The sequence below is a fragment of the Brachyhypopomus gauderio genome, chromosome 9 (genome assembly GCF_052324685.1).
Source record: "Brachyhypopomus gauderio isolate BG-103 chromosome 9, BGAUD_0.2, whole genome shotgun sequence".
In the NCBI taxonomy this organism is placed as follows: Eukaryota; Metazoa; Chordata; class Actinopteri; order Gymnotiformes; family Hypopomidae; genus Brachyhypopomus; species Brachyhypopomus gauderio.
Genome location: NC_135219.1, coordinates 26516283 through 26530376, shown reverse-complemented (window position 1 = coordinate 26530376; position 14094 = coordinate 26516283). Strand labels below are relative to the sequence as shown.

Sequence of the window (14094 nt, the reverse complement as noted above, 5' to 3'; positions counted from 1 at the left end):
ATTAAAAAGGTTATTTTTCACATTTTAGTATGTAGAGTAATAAAACATCTAGATGTTGGTTGAAGCTGCTCAACTCTCTCACTAGTAGAGCTTTCTGATTACACTTCAGACTTACAAACAAAGGGCACTATAAGACAACGCAAGTCTTTACCAGCAAACCGAAAGGAAAGAGGAAAAAAATGCATTTCAAAAACTCAGTACAGTCTCAAATCAAAGGCACAGGTAAATTATTTATAAGGGATTAGAAAAAAAACATAAATCTTTTTTTAATGAATCAAACCAATATTTTGGTAACATTTTGGTAACTTACATCAATTAATTGCCCGCATGATTTTGGCAGGAAGAAAAAATAAAAAATTAAAAAAAAAAACTTTGTAAGAATTCTTTTGTATAGACATGGTTAGTCTGTAAGGATTTAACTTTTATAAATGTTATTTTATTATAAACTAAATAAATATGATGATACAGGGAGGCAACAACAAACCCATCACATGTTGACATAAAAAAATTCAATTTTTTTTTTGATAAATGTCATTTTCTGAAGAATAAATAAATAAAAACACTGTACAACACTGTGCAATTGAAATAATCTACATATACTAATTTGCATTAATGTGTAGTATCTAGAAATAGGTGTTGAATGAGACTTTTTGGCTTTTTGCTTAACTTGTAAATTTAAGATTTAGATTAGATTTTATTTAATGGTCCACTGCACATATTACAGCAGTACTGAATGAGGAAAAAAGGGAGAACATGAGAAAGGCAGGGATCTATGAACAAAGTAGATTGGAAATTATATAGATGGAAGTGAATGTGTAAATCAGTTGCCATGTCCGTGTAAAGGTGGTACGAACTGGTCGGACGGCATTAGAGCTTTTGGCTGTAAGGAAGGGATGGGAATATAAACAGTGAGCATATACATGCCCATTCAAGACAAAAGTAGCACTCTTAAAACTGATAGTCTTACTGACCCTAGCTGCAACTTCTCTTCCATGTAGGTAACATAAGGACATTTTTGAGTCAAACATGGAAACCTCGAAATAGTATGAAATAGTACGCTGACTTTCATAAGATGTTGATGAGGAATTACTTTAGCTTTCCATTTCCTTAATGAAATAATAACCAATCAAATAAGGTTTTGAATACAATCAAGACAAAATGTAAAACTAAAGAGTAAAAATGTGATCACAACAACAACTTTCTTGTTATCTAACAATTTGATTTGGAATGGGATGAAATTTATATTTTACAATAAGGAATCTATACTATATATTTATTATTTTAGACATAGAAAGGTGATTTTATGCTCTTAAGAAAGTTGCATTTAGGGAAAGTAGAATAACAGTGCTGCAAGCTGGGATCAAGAAGACTGAAATGTGCATCATAGAAAAACACTGAGCAACAGGTTGTTGGCATTTTAAGATATAATTCCATCCATCCATCCATTATCTGAACTGGTTAATCCCACTAGTCGAGGTCACAAATATAATTGTTTATAGTAATTAATAATGCTACTGTTTAAATTTAAAACAATAAACCTACAGATTTTGCTGAATCATTCATTTTTTCACTGATGATATGTAAATATTTCATGACATGAAAAACTGGACAACCAACAGCCTTTTGCTACAGGTACAAGTACACAGCTTATTAAAAATTCCACAAGATAGCAAAAGGTGTTTTACTTATCTGAATAAATCAATTCAGCTAAAGCATGTTTTATGACATTTTAGTATGCATAACTTTTTTATAATTATTATAATGTATCTTATGGCTATGAGTATATATAACATTTTGCATAAGGTTAAATAAGCATAACAAAAAAGCTCAACATTACCCTCTAATCTATTTTTTTAATGTTCATGATTATGTGGGGTATTCTGAAACCATGTATAGAACAATGCCTTTAGCTTGCTTTATATCTGTGTCTTCCTGCTCTTTTTTCCCCCAAAACACGGCGTCATATGTCATCCCGAATAACCCAGCCTGGCATGGCCAAAGCATTACCACAGAAAAACTGGTAGCAATGCTTACAAGATGACAGTTTCATTATGAATCAGTGTTTCTTAAGATTTATGTTTCACCAGTAATCATGCCACACAATGTAATAAAGATTAAGGAATATCTAACGAATTAGATAAACGAACTGCTTGCTTTAAGACGGACTTTTCAGTCTCTAACCCTGTCGTTAAAATGGGGACTCACTATATATTATATATATATATATATATATATATATATATATATATATATATATATATATTCTTTTAGATATGTTTTCACTTTTATTACATTTGAGCCTCCATGGCATCTTCCTAATCCTTCTGGGTTCATAAATGAAAATAGTTTTTCATGTTGAAAAATAATTTTTCATGTTGTTCCAACACGTCAGTGAGTATTGTACAGGCATGAAAATCTGTCACCTTTCGGCGAAATTCGCTGTTTTGAAGTTGACAAGGGTGACCTACGTGAATCGTGTAGATCCGATGAGTTTTTTGTTGGGGGGGGGGGGGGGGGGGGGGGGTCGGGAGATTATATGTATATATTTTAATTATCATATTGACTTAATAAGCAAACAGAGCACTTCCGAAATTGGCTATTTCAATGACACAGTGGCCAGCAGTTTCCGCCCAGAACCTTCATAGAGGCCAAATAGCGTTTCAATCATACGAACGTTCTTCATTCATGTTATTCATTTACTGCTAAGCGGGACGAGAAGCAGGACCTAGTGCTATCTACACCGGGGACAAGGCAGAATAGCGTACATTTACCACTACATTTAACAGATCGTACATTTACCACTACATTTACCAGATCGTACATTTACCAGATCGTACATTTCCCAGTGGATTCAATTGGGTTATTAATGGTTTCAATCGTTTTCATATTTTGCGGTAAATCAAGGTTAGCCTACTGCCATTCGCTACAGCGTTGAACACTGTCAGAGCCACAAACTCTTGTGATAAATAGGTAGATAGATAGGCCTAGTTCGCATCAACCCTGTGTAGTTAGCGGTGACATAAAATGAGAAACAAGATTTTTTTCTAGTGTGTCTGTAGTTGTAACTGGTGAATCCAGGGACGTGTGAGCATCACATTCACGCCAGGGCTGAAAAGGTTGAAGATGAAGTTGTAAACTCTTGTCATTTGAGTCTACCCTGTGCTTTAGCCCATGTTAGAAAATAAAAACACGTGAACCCTGGTATTTTTACACTCATTTTCGCCGCTGATGTATTTATTGGTTCATTAAGACGTAATGGTTTTGACTGAGCCATCTGGAATGGCGAAAGCGGCTTCTCGCGTTTAAGATCTGGCTCCATACATTGAATCCATTGACAAGACAGTCAAAAAAAAATTTTTTTTATGGATTTTACTATATTTTACGGAGCCCGTAAGGTGACATCATGTAAAAAAATAATAACGCGTGGCCACGACTTATTAACGCGTGGGAACGAGATACTAATGTCGCCTTTCACACGTGGCAACAAAGTTTATTTTTTCACAGCAAAGCAAGCAGATCCCAGGGATGTTCGCGAACTGACTGCCCAAGGAAGGTAAACCTGGCTTTATATAAAGTAATACTTAATTATCTCGTTTGCACGCGTTAGTAAGTCGTGAGATTAATGCTGAGAGCTGTGGAGAGCCGTAAAGCCTGGTTTATACTTTCGCGAGCGACCGTAGCGCGCGACTCCGCCCATCTCGCGCGACCCTGCGCGAGCGGTGTAAGCGTTTATACTTTCGCGAACGTCGCGAGCGTCGCTGCAGTGTTCTCCGAAATGATAGGTGGTGATAGGTGGCAGTGGAGAATAAAAAACCTCTGCAAAACCGGGGAAAGAACATTTTTACCTTTTACGCTACAGAGACCGTATATATACACCAGGCATCAAACATAAATATGGCTTTGCAGTGTTGTCCGAAACGATATGTGGTAGTATAAAGAAACACCGCTCAAAAAAAGGGGAATGAACATTTACCTGACGCATTTTGATGTTGCTTTGTGTTTCAGGTTTGAAAAGTGCTGGAATTTAGGCTAAAGTACATTAAAATGTTGAAATTACGTTAACAAATACGAGCCTCTTGTAATTCCAGGACGAAACATGAGAGAACGTGAAGACGTTAAGATTGAGCGTTTTGAAAATAAACAACCATTAAATAATGTGATAAAAAGCGAATTATTTTCAGTATATGTATTAATATTTAACTTAATTAAGTTTATCGTGCTGAAAAATATTGAAATGGACCTTGAAAGTTCCGTACAAGTGCTTTAATTCCACCTTGTTTAGGTGTATGAACCCTGCAAACATGACTTTGTCGATCGCGCTGAAGCGCGGCGCGCGCGCGCGAAGTTACAAAATTCGAGAGGTGCACGACCTCTCGCGCACGGGCGGAGCCACAGCGATTACGTCATTTTCGCCGCGCGGACCCTCGCGCCGCTCGCGCCTTCTTCACTACCGCTGAGGTGTTAGAACCCCATTGGAGAGCTGCATCCATATACACCTCCAGGAACTTGAAGCTGGACACCCTCTCCACACACTGTCCATCAATGTGCATTGGCTACAAGTTGGGCTTCCGTCTTCTAAAGTCTACAATCAGTTCTTTAGTCTTGGAGGTGTTGATGACCAAGTTGTTCTCAGAGCACCACTCCACTAGCCTTTGAACCTCCTTCCTGTATGCCGTTTCATTGCCATCAAAGATCAGTCCGACCAGAGTGGTGTCATCAGCTAACTTGATTGTGATGTTGTCTGAGTGGCTGCTGACACAGTCATAGGTGTACAGTGTGTAGAGGAGTGGTCTCAGTACACAGCCCTGTGGAGAGCCGGTGTTAATGCTGAGAGCTGTGGAGAGCCGTAACTCTCTGTACACGGTCTGAGAGGAAGTTTCTTATCCAACTGCAGATGGTGTAAGTAAGACCAATGTACATTAGTTTGACAAAGTCTGTCTGGGAGTTTGGTGTTGAAAGCAGAGCTAATGAAGAGCAGACAGGCATAGTGTCCCTGCAGTTCCAGGTGGGAGATGGTGGCATGGAGCGCTGTTGCTATGGCATCTTCTGTTGATCTGTTTGCTCTGTATGCAAAATGAAGTGGGTCGAGGGTAACTGGTAGGCCAGACATGATGTGGTGTCTCAGCAGTTTCTCAAACTCTTTTGAACATGATCCTCACTGTATCAAATTTAACAACCAACAAAGCGTCGCAGTCGTTTCTGTTAATTCCTTGAATTAAAGGAATTCTGCCTGCATACTCTGCTCATGGATCCTCATTCACAGCCTGATCACCAGGCATTACAAGTAGATCAGTGGGTCAGGACAGCTTAAAGTAAATAAATCCCCCAGCCATGAGTGCTCTTATTTTAAAAACATACAATAAGGAATTATCCCCAGGGATGCAACCCATATTCCAGCATTCACTGGATACACTTACTGCCCCTACAGCTTGGAAATCTTCACACATTATTCCACTTCCCAATAAAATATGCACTAAGAAGAGTAACATTTGATCTGTGGCTTTAACCTCTATTAGGAAATTTTGACTTGCAAATTTGCAAAGTTTTGCATATCAGAATAAAAATGGTACTGAAGATGTGATTGCTACTCTGATGCACATGGTTTTAATGCATCTGGACACAATGAAGGTAAAGCCATATGCTAGAGTCTAGCCTGACATTTTGCTTTCCAAAATGCAACACATGGAAATAAAAAAATGATTCATTGGTATTTTTTCTTATCAATAGGAAAGAGTTGATTAAAGTTAACAAGACTTACTTTTCTTTGTTAATAACTAACTGCAGTGCCCCACAGGACTTTTTCTTGTTTTCCTTTGCTCTTTAGCCTGTATTCAAATTACTGTGTTAATATTTTGCCAATCTATATAATCATCAAATAGTCTGATGACACTACACTGATAACATTGCTAAGCAGTGCTTAATTTGTAAATCAAACGATGCCGGACTGCAAACAGCGACGAGTGTGAATTGTTGATGGAGGGGGGGAATAAACGCTTATAAGCACTGTTCGTGGAGATTCGCGCTACGGTCACTCGCAAAAGTATAACTAGCTTTATAGGGGAGCTCTTATAATTTCCGACTTATTAGTAGGCTTGAAAGTTACTGGATCGAGGCAGACAGTTACCCGATCGAAGCAGACAGTTCCCGGAATGCACCCTTCAAAATGAAAGAGTTCCCGGATCCTGTTCCGGCAGGAACCGGCTCAAATTAAGCCCTGTTGCTAAGGGAGGGGAAGGAGAAGAACCCTCAAAACAGCGGAGCTCATCTTTGGAACTACTCATGACTTGCGTATGAATTAAAATCCATGAGTAATCATAAAACAAACATTATCAGATGACTCGGCCATTATTGGCTATATCCGTGATGGAGACGACAGTGAGTATAGGGAACTCACAAAGAACTTTGTAGACTGGTGTGGACAAAACCACCTTGTTATCAACACCAGCAAAACAAAACACAAAACTTGTGCCCCAAACACAATTACCTTAAACCAGGGATGCCCATTATGTCGATCGCGAAGGAATGTGGGTAGATCGCATGGCATTAAAAAGTAGTGTATGAATGACAGGCTATCGTCCATCTGCACTGACGGTTGTATATTGATTGACATACATGGTAGCCAATCTGACGTCTAGGGTTTGACACATGCAACCCAACCCCCCCCCCCCCCCCCGTCAACAACTTACATTCGCCACCACCCCCAAACTCCCCCGTCAACAATTTACACTCACCACCCCCTCCAGGTTCAAATCTCACTCCAAGCAATCTTGAAAAGGTAGATCTTCCTGACTTGGTCATCTTATAAGTAGCTTGCAAGCTGAAAACTATATGTTTATATAAAGTAAACATAGAAATCTAAAAAAAAAAAATCTTGTGCAATATTCTGAGGAACTGCAATATTAGATCCACTTAAATAAGTTATAAATACTGTTTTATAATTTTGTAATTTTTTACATATTCTTACTGTCACATCCAGCCCCACCCTCCTTTCCAATCTCATGTCGTCTACCCTAGCCCCGCCCTGTTTTCTCGTTTCCCTCCTGTCACGCCCAGTCCTCAGCGGTTGCACCTGTGTCTTGTTTCTCCTCCCTGGTCCTGTGTATTTAGTTGCCCCTGCCCGGTCTATCATTGTCAGTCGTTGGTTGTAAGTCATGAGTGATACCTGACTCGTTTTCCCCTCTCTCCCTGTATCCCCTTTGCTTGATTTTGCGTGTTCCCCTCTAGTTCATTTCTTTCCCCTTTATACGTTGCCCTTGAGTTTGCCTCTGGTTTTAGTAGAGCATTGTCTTTAGTTTTGTCTATGTGTTTCCCGTTAGCCTGGTTTCCTTCGTTGTTGTGTTCCCCGCTGTTTCGCCATGTGACAGAGTAATCGTAACATGTCTAACGCTTTAGTTTGCTCATTCGTCTTGCTCGTCTGTTCCCTGTATACGTTAAGTTTCGCTGGGTTGTTTTCTGTTGTAGCCAGTTATGTCAGTGAGTCTGTATTCGTTGTATTTTCTCTGCTGTCTATTGTTTAGTTGTAGCCAGTTATGTCAGTGAGTCTGTATTCGTTGTATTTTCCCTGCTGTCTATGGTTTAGTGATCAATATAGTATTTCCTTGTGTGTAGTGTTTCCCTGTGTTTAGTTTACTCCCTGTGTTTTGTATTCTATTAGTAGTTCTGTAAATAATTCAAATTTATCCTGCATTAGCGTCATGCCTGCCCGTAGAAATCATAACACTTACATTTAATATAGTTTAGAGGTGGTTTACAGTCCCTCTTCCCTCTTGGTGCAAATAGAAAAGTTTTAAATATAAACATATTAAATAACAGATTAAGAGCTATGATTAACTATACAGGGCATAAGCATGAATTAAATAAGCTGTCCTATTTACACACTATGGCCCTGTTATATAAATTGTCCCTCGGAAAAACGGTTTGTCCTTGTTTTGAGGTGTTGGTAACATCTGCCTGAGGGCAGCAGTTCAAACATCTTGTGTCCTGGGTGTGTACTGTCCTTGGTGATTGTGTGAGTCCTCCTGAGACACAGAGTTCTGTAGAGGTCTTCCAGGGAGGGGAGAGAGTGTCCAATAACCTTCTGCGTTGTGTTGATGACCCTCTGTATGGCCTTTTTGTGTGCTATGGTACATGGGGAGAACCACACAGAGATGCAGTACGTAAGATTGCTCTCAACGGAGCAATGGTAGAAGACAGTCAACGGTTTCTTTTCCAGATTCAGCTTCTTAAGGGTCCTTAGGAAATAGAGACGCTGCTGGGCCTTCTTCACTACCGCTGAGGTGTTAGAACCCCATTGGAGAGCTGCATCCATATACACCCCCAGGAACTTGAAGCTGGACACCCTCTCCACACACTGTCCATCAATGTGCATTGGCTACAAGTTGGGCTTCCGTCTTCTAAAGTCTACAATCAGTTCTTTAGTCTTGGAAGTGTTGATGACCAAGTTGTTCTCCGAGCACCACTCCACTAGTCTTTGAACCTCCTCCCTGTATGGCCTTTCATTGCCGATCAGTCCGACCAGAGTGGTGTCATCAGCTAACTTGATTGTGATGTTGTCTGAGTGGCTGCTGACACAGTCATAGGTGTACAGTGTGTAGAGGAGTGGTCTCAGTACACAGCCCTGTGGAGAGCCGGTGTTAATGCTGAGAGCTGTGGAGAGCCGTAACTCTCTGTACACGGTCTGAGAGGAAGTTTCTTGTCCAACTGCAGATGGTGTAAGTAAGACCAATGTACATTAGTTTGACAGTCAGTCTGTCTGGGAGTTTGGTGTTGAAAGCAGAGCTAATGAAGAGCAGACAGGCATAGTGTCCCTGCAGTTCCAGGTGGGAGATGGTGGCATGGAGCGCTGTTGCTATGGCATCTTCTGTTGATCTGTTTGCTCTGTATGCAAAATGAAGTGGGTCGAGGGTAACTGGGAGGCAAGACCTGATGTGGTGCCTCACCAGTTTCTCAAAACACTTCATGACGGCTGGTGTCAGGGCGACTGGTCTGAAATCATTTAGGCCGCCAATACTGGCCTGTATTGGGATCGGCACAATTGTGGCTCATTTCATACATAGTGGGATGAAGGACTGGGATAGGGATGCATTGAAGATCTTGGTAATGACTCCAGCCAGCTGGTCTGCACATTTTCTGAGGACCCATCCAGTGACTTCATCTGGTCCAGCAGCCTTCCTGGGGTTCACCGCCATCAATGTTCCCCTCACCTTATGTTCCTCCACCGTGAAGCTATAACCACTGCAGTTAAATGGTGCAACTGCTGCTGTTCCTGATTTTTCCTTGTCGAAACGTGCAAAGAAGTGGTTCAAACTCTCCGCCAGATTTGGGTCTCTGACATGTGGTCAGAGAAGCCTAGATGTGGTAAAGGAGTTGTGGTAAAGGAGTTGTGGTAAAGGAGTTGTGGTAAAGGAGTTGTCCTATTGGTTGTCCCAGATGTTGCTGTATATTTTGTCCATACTTTGTATACGAGTATAATTTCCCCTCGTTGCACACTAGATATACTGATTGAACTTAGGGAATACTGTTTTAAGTCTATGTGGTTGAAATCCCCTGCTACAATGTGCACTGCATTAGGGTACGAGTTCTGTTTGTTGCTTATGGCTTTATGTAGCTTGCTCAAGGCTTGGTTGGCATTCGCACCGGGATGTACTATATATACCGCTGTTACCAAGGCAACGCAGAATTTGTGTGGTAAATACACAGGCCTGGCTTTAACAGTCACATATTCCAGGTCTGGAGAGCAGTGACTGTCTAGTATACATGCATCTTTACACCAGTTGTTGTGTGTGTAAACGCATAAGCCCCTTCCTCTGCTCTTACCAGAGTCGCCGTTTCTGTCATAGCGGTGAGCTGTGTGGTATGCTAACTTGATAGCTGTCAGGGCCTGTAAGGACGACAATCTCTTATTGGACGAGTCACTGATTTTTTGTGATGAAATGAGCAAACAAATAAATGTGTTTACCAACATTCCCTCTACTGTTTTAAAGTGTGATACTGATGTTTTGATAGTAAATGAATTTTAGGTGACAAAACATGGTGATCTTGCGTCGTAAACCTGCCTTTTAAATGGACATTTAAAGAGACCCACATGTTTACAACAAGAATTTACATTTTAACTTGAGGAATTTTCACTGAATTTGGATCAGGCGGTCATTTGAAGTTCCACATTGATATTGAGTGATTCCAAATCCAAACCACCATGGGCTAATGATATTTTCACGTTGAGGACCCCGGCCCCTCCCTTTTGGGCGTGTGTTTACGTTGTCTATGTCTACTCGTCTGCGTCTGTGGATCTCCGTGGGTGTGGTTGTGTCTTGTGATAATCCGTCTCACCTGTGGCTCGTCTCGTAATCACGTGGGGTTTGTGGTTTGTCTATTTAATGTGCGCTCGCGCAGTGTCCTGTGCTCGTCGTTGTCTAAAGTCTACACGTTGCCGTGTCTGTTTTATGTTCTACAGTGGGGAAAATAAGTATTTAGTCAGTCACCAATTGTGCAAGTTCTCCCACTTAAAAAGATGAGAGAGGCCTGTAATTGACATTATAGGTAGACCTCAACTATGAGAGACAAAATGTGAAAAAAAAAAATTGAGAAAATCATTTTGTCTGACTTTTTAAAGAATTTATTTGCAAATAATGGTGGAAAATAAGTATTTGGTCACCTACAAACAAGCAAGATTTCTGGCTGTCACAGACCTGTAACTTCTTTTTTAAGAGGCTCCTCTTTTCCCCCACTCATTACCTGTATTAATGGCACCTGTTTGAAGTCGTTAACAGTATAAAAGACACCTGCCCACAACCTCAAACAGTCACACTCCAAACTCCACTATAGTGAAGACGAAAGCTGGCTGTCGGAGGACACCAGAAACCGAATTGTAGACCTGCACCAGGCTGGGAAGACTGAATCTGCAATAGGCAAGCAGCTTGGTGTGAAGAAATCTACTGTGGGAGCAATAATCAGAAAATGGAAGACCTACAAGACCACTACTAATCTCCCTCGATCTGGGGACGCCAGGGACTCAGATCTTGCAGTGCCAGACGTGTCCCCCTGCTTAAGCCAGTCCATATCCAGGCACGACTGAAGTTTGCTAGAGAGCATTTGGATGTTCCAGAAGAGTATTGGGAGAATGTCATATGGTCAGATGAAACCAAAATAGAACTATTTGGTAAAAACACAACTCGTCATGTTTGGAGGACAGTGAATGCTGAGTTGCATCCAAAGAACACCATACCAACTGTGAAGCATGGGGGTGGCAACATCATGCTTTGGGGCTGTTTCTCTGCAAAGGGACCAGGACGACTGGTCCGTGTACATGAAAGAATGAATGGGGCCATGTATTGTGAGATTTTGGGTGCAAACCTCCTTCCATCAGCAAGGGCAATGAAGATGAAACGTGGCTGGGTCTTTCAGCATGACAATGATCCCAAGCACACTGCCAGGGCAACAAAGGAGTGGCTTCGTAAGAAACATTTCAAAGTCCTGGAGTGGCCTAGCCAGTCTCCCGATCTCAACCCCATCGAAAACCTTTGGAGGGAGTTAAAAGTCCGTGTTGCCCGCCGACAGCCCCAAAACATCACTGCTCTAGCCCTTCGGTTTTGTTGACCTCACGTTTTTTACTTTAGTGTTCCCGGTCTTCAGAGACCGGTCTGTTTTAACACACAAAAAAAATTTTCACCACCTTGCAAACATAGGCATAACGTGTGTGTGTGTGTGTAGGTGTGTGTGTAGGTGTGTCTGTGTGTGTGTGTGTGTGTGTAGGTGAGTGTGTGTGTGTGTGTGCGTGTCTGTGTGTGTTTAGGTGTGTGTGTGTGTGTCTCAACCCCATCGAAAACCTTTGGAGGGAGTTAAAAGTCCGTGTTGCCCGCCGACAGCCCCAAAACATCACTGCTCTAGCCCTTCGGTTTTGTTGACCTCACGTTTTTTACTTTAGTGTTCCCGGTCTTCAGAGACCGGTCTGTTTTAACACACAAAAAAAATTTTCACCACCTTGCAAACATAGGCATAACGTGTGTGTGTGTGTGTAGGTGTGTGTGTAGGTGTGTCTGTGTGTGTGTGTGTGTGTGTGTAGGTGAGTGTGTGTGTGTGTGCGTGTCTGTGTGTGTTTAGGTGTGTGTGTGTGTGTGTAGGTGTGTGAGTGAGTGAGAGTGTGTGTGTGTGTCTGTGTGTGTGTGTGTGCACGCGCGCATGTGAATTCATGCACATGAGTGGCATGTCACACTCAGATCAGAGTGTGCCTTGCAAACATAGGCATAACGTGTGTGTGTCTGTGTCTGTAGGTGTGTGTGTAGGTGTGTCTGTGTGTGTAGGTGTGTGTGTGTGTGAGTGAGTGAGTGTGTGTGTGTCTGTGTGTGTTTAGGTGTGTGTGTGTCTGTGTGTGTTTAGGTGTGTGTGTGTAGGTGTGTGAGTGAGTGAGTGTGTGTGTGTGTGCGTGTGTGTGTGTGAATTCATCACACTCAGATCAGAGTGTGCCTTGCAAACATAGGCATAACGTGTGTGTGTCTGTGTCTGTAGGTGTGTGTGTATGTGTGTCTCTGTGTGTCTGTGTGTGTAGGTGTGTGTCTGTGTGTGTAGGTGTGTGTGTGAATGTGTGTGTGTCTGTGTGTGTAGGTGTGTGTGTAGGTGTGTGTGTGTGAGTGTGTATGGGGATGTTTTCTGTCTCATAGATGAATATATTCTGAATACCCATTCACTTCCTGTGATGGTCACGCTTGACCGGCAACAACACAGATGTAAAACGTTGGTTTAAAACACTCAAAATTCAATGAAAAAGATGATCATCACTTTTATATGTTCCAGTGTATAGTGTGGAGGATGGCATAAGGCCTTGCAGCAATCAGATGTAAAACACAATATTTATGAGTGGTTTAAGTTGTAAATCGGTCAGATTTGACCCGAACACGACAGGAGGGCTAGAGGAGATCTGCATGGAGGAATGGGCCAACATACCAGCAACAGTGTGTGCCAACCTTGTGAAGACTTACAGAAAACGTTTGACCTCTGTCATTGCCAACAGAGGATATACAACAAAGTATTGAGATGAACTTTTGTTATTGACCAAATACTTATTTTCCACCATTATTTGCAAATAAATTCTTTAAAAGTCAGACAAAATGATTCTCAATTTTTTTTTCACATTTTGTCTCTCATAGTTGAGGTCTACCTATGATGTCAATTACAGGCCTCTCTCATCTTTTTAAGTGGGAGAACTTGCACAATTGGTGACTGACTAAATACTTATTTTCCCCACTGTACATGCGCTATCTGTGCACTTAAATAAAAGTGACGTCTCTCGGAGCTAGGATCCCGTGTCTCGCCGCTCCGCCGCGCGTCACAGATATTGATTTTGATTGATCATTTTAATGTTATTTTGTTCTCAACACATTCCACTATGTAATGTTTTGTTATATGAGATCTAGGATGTGTTATTTTAGTGTACCCTTTATTTTTTTGAGCAGTGTATATTTCTACCAGTGGTTTTGGGTCACTGCACAGACTCTGAGCTTCACCTTTGGTAATGAGACTGACATCATCATTTCATCTATTCCAGGTATAAAAAAAAACATTGACCTGAAATTTGAGGGTGGTATCCCTTTATAATAATTCATAGTTAATCAATTTTGCTACATCATTCCCTTGGTGACATTATTTCTTCTCATGGTTCCTCCGATCATTGCTATATATAATTATATTCAAATTTATAAGTAAATTTATATCTGCAATTATTTCACCATTATATTACAGGTTAATTTTATTACAGGTAATGCTGCCATTACTTATCTATTAATTTGTAGCAACTAATTAATATATGTTTTATTGGTAGATTGAACTTTATCATTATAAGTTCATTTCTGTCATACCACTACAGTGAGTCCCTGCTTAACGACAGGGTTAGAGACTGAAAAGTCCGCCGTAAAGGAGTTTTCATCGTTAAGCGTGACCCTAGATTTAGATAAGTTTTTAACATAATTACAGTATAGAAAAAAACTAACAATGTTCTCATGCGTGCGTACAGCGTGACAAAGAGCGATTGTGTTGCTGAGATGAGCTGGGGTGGAGGCTGCGCTGCCTCAGCTTATCGTACACAACACTCCACAACACTCT

The 14094-nt window shown here is 41.1% G+C and overlaps 1 protein-coding gene across 5 annotated transcripts in view; it reads right to left on the bottom strand.

Moving 5' to 3' along the window:
- nrxn3b (neurexin 3b) overlaps nt 1–14094 on the bottom strand; it is a 233517-nt gene that overhangs the window by 8482 nt on the left and 210941 nt on the right. The window contains exon 22 of one of the 5 annotated variants that reach the window (XR_013133413.1): nt 311–880. The exons of the other annotated variants lie outside the window; for them this stretch is intronic. The gene's annotated coding sequence lies outside the window, so the exon portion shown is untranslated. The remainder of the gene's footprint in view (nt 1–310; nt 881–14094) is intronic. 5 annotated transcript variants of the gene reach the window in all.